The sequence below is a fragment of the Anomaloglossus baeobatrachus genome, chromosome 8 (assembly GCF_048569485.1).
Source record: "Anomaloglossus baeobatrachus isolate aAnoBae1 chromosome 8, aAnoBae1.hap1, whole genome shotgun sequence".
NCBI lineage: Eukaryota > Metazoa > Chordata > Amphibia > Anura > Aromobatidae > Anomaloglossus > Anomaloglossus baeobatrachus.
Window position 1 is genome coordinate 3,415,756 of NC_134360.1, and position 9,265 is coordinate 3,425,020.

Here is a 9,265-nt window from a genome sequence, read left to right on the forward strand (position 1 = left end):
TTGGATGGTTGCCTCCTGTGTGTGTCTAGGAAAGTGGATTTTACCAAATGTCTGAAAGTGTCTATATAGTTATCCAGATGAGGGTTGCGTCCTGGTGGAGGTGTCCAATCTGATCTTTTCCTGGTTGTCAAGATCCGTCTTCCTTCAGTCTGGGAGGATTCTGAAACATCTGCATCGCTAAAATATTCCCTCAGACGTAGTCTCCTGAAGTAATCTTCCATGTCGCTGCAGAGTTCAATTTTGTCTAGAGCTTTAGTCGGACAAAATGAGAGTCCTCTAGAAAGCACAGCAACTTCCATTTTGTTTGGTTTGTAATCTAGTAATATATATATAGTAATATGGCCGCTCTTCTCCTCAGTGTGATATAGTAATATATATATATATATAGTAATATGGCCGCTCTTCTCCTCAGTGTGATATAGTAATATATATATAGTAATATGGCCGCTCTTCTCCTCAGTGTGATATAGTAATATATATATATATATAGTAATATGGCCGCTCTTCTCCTGAGTGTGATATAGTAATATATATATATATATAGTAATATGGCCGCTCGTCTCCTCAGTGTGATATAGTAATATATATATAGTAATATGGCCACTCTTCTCCTCAGTGTGATATAGTAATATATATAGTAATATGGCCGCTCTTCTCCTCAGTGTGATATAGTAATATATATAGTAATATGGCCGCTCTTCTCCTCAGTGTGATATAGTAATATATATATAGTAATATGGCCGCTCTTCTCCTCAGTGTGATATAGTAATATATATATAGTAATATGGCCGCCCTTCTCCTCAGTGTGATATAGTAATATATATATAGTAATATTGCCGCTCTTCTCCTCAGTGTGATATAGTAATATATATATAGTAATATGGCCGCTCTTCTCCTCAGTGTGATATAGTAATATATATAGTAATATGGCTGCCCTTCTCCTCAGTGTGATATAGTAATATATAAAGTAATATGGCCGCTCTTCTCCTCAGTGTGATATAGTAATATATATATAGTAATATGGCCGCTCTTCTCCTCAGTGTGATATAGTAATATATATAGTAATATGGCAGCTCTTTTCCTCAGTGTGATATAGTAATATATATATAGTAATATGGCCGCTCTTCTCCTCAGTGTGATATAGTAATATACATATAGTAATATGGCCGCTCTTCTCCTCAGTGTGATATAGTAATATATAAAGTAATATGGCCGCTCTTCTCCTCAGTGTGATATAGTAATATATATATAGTAATATGGCCGCTCTTCTCCTCAGTGTGATATAGTAATATACATATAGTAATATGGCCGCTCTTCTCCTCAGTGTGATATAGTAATATATAAATATAGTAATATGGCCGCTCTTCTCCTCAGTGTGATATAGTAATATATATATAGTAATATGGCCGCTCTTCAGTAATATATACATAGTAATATGGCCGCTCTTCTCCTCAGTGTGATATAGTAATATATATATAGTAATATGGCCGCTCTTCTCCTCAGTGTGATATAGTAATATATATATAGTAATATGGCCGCTCTTCTCCTCAGTGTGATATAGTAATAGATATATAGTAATATGGCCGCTCTTCTCCTCAGTGTGATATAGTAATATATATAGTAATATGGCCGCTCTTCTCCTCAGTGTGATATAGTAATATATATAGTAATATGGCCGCTCTTCTCCTCAGTGTGATATAGTAATATATATATAGTAATATGGCCGCTCTTCCCCTCAGTGTGATATAGTAATATATATATAGTAATATGGCCGCTCTTCTCCTCAGTGTGATATAGTGATATATATATAGTAATATGGCCGCTCTTCTCCTCAGTGTGATATAGTAATATATATAGTAATATGGCCGCTCTTCTCCTCAGTGTGATATAGTAATATATATATATATAGTAATATGGCCGCTCTTCTCCTCAGTGTGATATAGTAATATATATATAGTAATATGGCCGCTCTTCTCCTCAGTGTGATATAGTAATATATATATAGTAATATGGCCGCTCTTCTCCTCAGTGTGATATAGTAATATATATATAGTAATATGGCCGCTCTTCTCCTCAGTGTGATATAGTAATATATATATAGTAATATGGCCGCTCTTCTCCTCAGTGTGATATAGTAATATATATATATAGTAATATGGCCGCTCTTCTCCTCAGTGTGATATAGTAATATATATATATAGTAATATGGCCGCTCTTCTCCTCAGTGTGATATAGTAATATATATATAGTAATATGGCCGCTCTTCTCTTCAGTGTGATATAGTAATATATATATAGTAATATGGCCGCTCTTCTCCTCAGTGTGATATAGTAATATATATATAGTAATATGGCCGCTCTTCTCCTCAGTGTGATATAGTAATATATATAGTAATATGGCCGCTCTTCTCCTCAGTGTGATATAGTGATATATATATAGTAATATGGCCGCTCTTCTCCTCAGTGTGATATAGTAATATATATATAGTAATATGGCCGCTCTTCTCCTCAGTGTGATATAGTAATATATATATAGTAATATGGCCGCTCTTCTCCTCAGTGTGATATAGTAATATATATAGTAATATGGCCGCTCTTCTCCTCAGTGTGATATAGTAATATATATATAGTAATATGGCCGCTCTTCTTCTCAGTGTGATATAGTAATATATATATAGTAATATGGCTGCTCTTCTCCTCAGTGTGATATAGTAATATATATATAGTAATATGGCCGCTCTTCTCCTCAGTGTGATATAGTAATATATATAGTAATATGGCCGCTCTTCTCCTCAGTGTGATATAGTAATATATATATAGTAATATGGCCGCTCTTCTCCTCAGTGTGATATAGTAATATATATATATAGTAATATGGCCGCTCTTCTCCTCAGTGTGATATAGTAATATATATAGTAATATGGCTGCCCTTCTCCTCAGTGTGATATAGTAATATATAAAGTAATATGGCCGCTCTTCTCCTCAGTGTGATATAGTAATATATATATAGTAATATGGCCGCTCTTCTCCTCAGTGTGATATAGTAATATATATAGTAATATGGCTGCCCTTCTCCTCAGTGTGATATAGTAATATATAAAGTAATATGGCCGCTCTTCTCCTCAGTGTGATATAGTAATATATATATAGTAATATGGCCGCTCTTCTCCTCAGTGTGATATAGTAATATACATATAGTAATATGGCCGCTCTTCTCCTCAGTGTGATATAGTAATATATATATAGTAATATGGCCGCTCTTCTCCTCAGTGTGATATAGTAATATATATATATAGTAATATGGCCGCTCTTCTCCTCAGTGTGATATAGTAATATATATATAGTAATATGGCCGCTCTTCTCCTCAGTGTGATATAGTAATATATATATAGTAATATGGCCGCTCTTCTTCTCAGTGTGATATAGTAATATATATATAGTAATATGGCCGCTCTTCTCCTCAGTGTGATATAGTAATATATATAGTAATATGGCTGCCCTTCTCCTCAGTGTGATATAGTAATATATAAAGTAATATGGCCGCTCTTCTCCTCAGTGTGATATAGTAATATATATATATATAGTAATATGGCCGCTCTTCTCCTCAGTGTGATATAGTAATATATATATAGTAATATGGCCGCTCTTCTCCTCAGTGTGATATAGTAATATATATATATATAGTAATATGGCCGCTCTTCTCCTCAGTGTGATATAGTAATATATATATAGTAATATGGCCGCTCTTCTCCTCAGTGTGATATAGTAATATATATATAGTAATATGGCCGCTCTTCTCCTCAGTGTGATATAGTAATACATATATAGTAATATGGCTGCCCTTCTCCTCAGTGTGATATAGTAATATATATATAGTAATATGGCCGCTCTTCTCCTCAGTGTGATATAGTAATATATATATAGTAATATGGCCGCTCTTCTCCTCAGTGTGATATAGTAATATATATATATATATAGTAATATGGCCGCTCTTCTCCTCAGTGTGATATAGTAATATATATATAGTAATATGGCTGCTCTTCTCCTCAGTGTGATATAGTAATACATATATAGTAATATGGCTGCCCTTCTCCTCAGTGTGATATAGTAATATATATATAGTAATATGGCCGCTCTTCTCCTCAGTGTGATATAGTAATATATATAGTAATATGGCTGCCCTTCTCCTCAGTGTGATATAGTAATATATATATATAGTAATATGGCCGCTCTTCTCCTCAGTGTGATATAGTAATATATATATAGTAATATGGCTGCTCTTCTCCTCAGTGTGATATAGTAATACATATATAGTAATATGGCTGCCCTTCTCCTCAGTGTGATATAGTAATATATATATAGTAATATGGCCGCTCTTCTCCTCAGTGTGATATAGTAATATATATATATATAGTAATATGGCCGCTCTTCTCCTCAGTGTGATATAGTAATATATATATAGTAATATGGCCGCTCTTCTCCTCAGTGAGATATAGTAATATATATATAGTAATATGGCCGCTCTTCTCCTCAGTGTGATATAGTAATATATATATAGTAATATGGCCGCTCTTCTCCTCAGTGTGATATAGTAATATATATATAGTAATATGGCTGCTCTTCTCCTCAGTGTGATATAGTAATACATATATAGTAATATGGCCGCTCCTCTCCTCAGTGTGATATAGTAATATATATAGTAATATGGCCGCTCTTCTCCTCAGTGTGATATAGTAATATATATATAGTAATATGGCCGCTCTTCTCCTCAGTGTGATATGGTAATATATATATAGTAATATGGCCGCCCTTCTCCTCAGTGTGATATAGTAATATATATAGTAATATGGCCGCTCTTCTCCTCAGTGTGATATAGTAATATATATATAGTAATATGGCCGCTCTTCTCCTCAGTGTGATATAGTAATATATATATAGTAATATGGCTGCTCTTCTCCTCAGTGTGATATAGTAATACATATATAGTAATATGGCCGCTCCTCTCCTCAGTGTGATATAGTAATATATATATAGTAATATGGCCGCTCTTCTCCTCAGTGTGATATAGTAATATATATATAGTAATATGGCCGCTCTTCTCCTTAGTGTGATATAGTAATATATATATAGTAATATGGCCGCTCTTCTGCTCAGTGTGATATAGTAATATATATATAGTAATATAGCCGCTCTTTTCCTCAGTGTGATATAGTAATATATATATAGTAATATGGCCGCTCTTCTCCTCAGTGTGATATAGTAATATATATAGTAATATGGCCGCTCTTCTCCTCAGTGTGATATAGTAATATATATAGTAATATGGCCGCTCTTCTCCTCAGTGTGATATAGTAATATATATAGTAATATGGCCGCTCTTCTCCTCAGTGTGATATAGTAATATATATATATAGTAATATGGCCGCTCTTCTCCTCAGTGTGATATAGTAATATATATAGTAATATGGCCGCTCTTCTCCTCAGTGTGATATAGTAATATATATATTGTAATATGGCCGCTCTTCTCCTCAGTGTCATATAGTAATATATATATAGTAATATGGCCGGTCTTCTCCTCAGTGTGATATAGTAATATATATATAGTAATATGGCCGCTCTTCTCCTCAGTGTCATATAGTAATATATATATAGTAATATGGCCGCTCTTCTCCTCAGTGTGATATAGTAATATATATATAGTAATATGGCCGCTCTTCTCCTCAGTGTCATATAGTAATATATATATAGTAATATGGCCGCTCTTCTCCTCAGTGTGATATAGTAATATATATATAGTAATATGGCCGCTCTTCTCCTCAGTGTGATATAGTAATATATATATAGTAATATGGCCGCTCTTTTCCTCAGTGTGATATAGTAATATATATATAGTAATATGGCCGCTCTTCTCCTCAGTGTGATATAGTAATATATATAGTAATATGGCCGCTCTTCTCCTCAGTGTGATATAGTAATATATATATAGTAATATGGCCGCTCTTCTCCTCAGTGTGATATAGTAATATATATATAATAATATGGCCGCTCTTCTCCTCAGTGTGATATAGTAATATATATAGTAATATGGCTGCTCTTCTCCTCAGTGTGATATAGTAATATATATATAGTAATATGGCCGCTCTTCTCCTCAGTGTGATATAGTAATATATATATATAGTAATATGGCCGCTCTTCTCCTCAGTGTGATATAGTAATATATATAGTAATATGGCCGCTCTTCTCCTCAGTGTGATATAGTAATATATATATAGTAATATGGCCGCTCTTCTCCTCAGTGTGATATAGTAATATATATATAGTAATATGGCCGCTCTTCTCCTCAGTGTGATATAGTAATATATATAGTAATATGGCCGCTCTTCTCCTCAGTGTGATATAGTAATATATATATAGTAATATGGCCGCTCTTCTCCTCAGTGTGATATAGTAATATATATAGTAATATGGCCGCTCTTCTCCTCAGTGTGATATAGTAATATATATATATAGTAATATGGCCGCTCTTCTCCTCAGTGTGATATAGTAATATATATATAGTAATATGGCCGCTCTTCTCCTCAGTGTGATATAGTAATATATATAGTAATATGGCCGCTCTTCTCCTCAGTGTGATATAGTAATATATATATAGTAATATGGCCGCTCTTCTCCTCAGTGTGATATAGTAATATATATAGTAATATGGCCGCTCTTCTCAGTGTGATATAGTAATATATATAGTAATATGGCCGCTCTTCTCCTCAGTGTGATATAGTAATATATATATAGTAATATGGCCGTTCTTCTCCTCAGTGTGATATAGTAATATATATAGTAATATGGCCGCTCTTCTCCTCAGTGTGATATAGTAATATATATAGTAATATGGCCGCTCTTCTCCTCAGTGTGATATAGTAATATATATATAGTAATATGGCCGCTCTTCTTCTCAGTGTGATATAGTAATATATATATAGTAATATGGCTGCTCTTCTCCTCAGTGTGATATAGTAATATATATATATAGTAATATGGCCGCTCTTCTCCTCAGTGTGATATAGTAATATATATATATAGTAATATGGCCGCTCTTCTCCTCAGTGTGATATAGTAATATATATATATAGTAATATGGCCGCTCTTCTCCTCAGTGTGATATAGTAATATATATATAGTAATATGGCTGCTCTTCTCCTCAGTGTCATATAGTAATATATATATATAGTAATATGGCCGCTCTTCTCCTCAGTGTGATATAGTAATATATATAGTAATATGGCCGCTCTTCTCCTCAGTGTGATATAGTAATATATATAGTAATATGGCCGCTCTTCTCCTCAGTGTGATATAGTAATATATATAGTAATATGGCCGCTCTTCTCCTCAGTGTGATATAGTAATATATATATAGTAATATGGCCGCTCTTCCCCTCAGTGTGATATAGTAATATATATAGTAATATGGCCGCTCTTCTCCTCAGTGTGATATAGTAATATATATATAGTAATATGGCCGCTCTTCTCCTCAGTGTGATATAGTAATATATATATAGTAATATGGCCGCTCTTCTCCTCAGTGTGATATAGTAATATATATAGTAATATGGCCGCTCTTCTCCTCAGTGTGATATAGTAATATATATATAGTAATATGGCTGCTTTTCTCCTCAGTGTGATATAGTAATATATATATAGTAATATGGCCGCTCTTCTCCTCAGTGTCATATAGTAATATATATATAGTAATATGGCCGCTCTTCTCCTCAGTGTCATATAGTAATATATATATATAGTAATATGGCCGCTCTTCTCCTCAGTGTGATATAGTAATATATATATAGTAATATGGCCGCTCTTCTCCTCAGTGTGATATAGTAATATATATAGTAATATGGCCGCTCTTCTCCTCAGTGTGATATAGTAATATATATATATAGTAATATGGCCGCTCTTCTCCTCAGTGTGATATAGTAATATATATAGTAATATGGCCGCCCTTCTCCTCAGTGTGATATAGTAATATATATATAGTAATATGGCCGCTCTTCTCCTCAGTGTGATATAGTAATATATATATAGTAATATGGCCGCTCTTCTCCTCAGTGTGATATAGTAATATATATATAGTAATATGGTCGCTCTTCTCCTCAGTGTGATATAGTAATATATATATATAGTAATATGGCCGCTCTTCTCCTCAGTGTGATATAGTAATATATATATAGTAATATGGCCGCTCTTCTCCTCAGTGTGATATAGTAATATATATATAGTAATATGGCCGCTCTTCTCCTCAGTGTGATATAGTAATATATATATAGTAATATGGTCGCTCGTCTCCTCAGTGTGATATAGTAATATATATATAGTAATATGGCCGCTCTTCTCCTCAGTGTGATATAGTAATATATATAGTAATATGGCCGCTCTGCTCCTCAGTGTGATATAGTAATATATATATATAGTAATATGGCCGCTCTTCTCCTCAGTGTGATATAGTAATATATATATAGTAATATGGCCGCTCTTCTCCTCAGTGTGATATAGTAATATATATATAGTAATATGGCCGCTCTTCTCCTCAGTGTGATATAGTAATATATATATATAGTAATATGGCCGCTCTTCTCCTCAGTGTGATATAGTGATATATATATAGTAATATGGCCGCTCTTCTCCTCAGTGTGATATAGTGATATATATATAGTAATATGGCCGCTCTTCTCCTCAGTGTGATATAGTAATATATATATAGTAATATGGCCGCTCTTCTCCTCAGTGTGATATAGTAATATATATATAGTAATATGGTCGCTCGTCTCCTCAGTGTGATATAGTAATATATATATAGTAATATGGCCGCTCTTCTCCTCAGTGTGATATAGTAATATATATAGTAATATGGCCGCTCTGCTCCTCAGTGTGATATAGTAATATATATATATAGTAATATGGCCGCTCTTCTCCTCAGTGTGATATAGTAATATATATATAGTAATATGGCCGCTCTTCTCCTCAGTGTGATATAGTAATATATATATAGTAATATGGCCGCTCTTCTCCTCAGTGTGATATAGTAATATATATATATAGTAATATGGCCGCTCTTCTCCTCAGTGTGATATAGTGATATATATATAGTAATATGGCCGCTCTTCTCCTCAGTGTAATATAGTAATATATATATAGTAATATGGTCGCTCTTCTCCTCAGTGTGATATAGTAATATATATATATAGTAATATGGCCGCCCTTCTCTTCCGTGT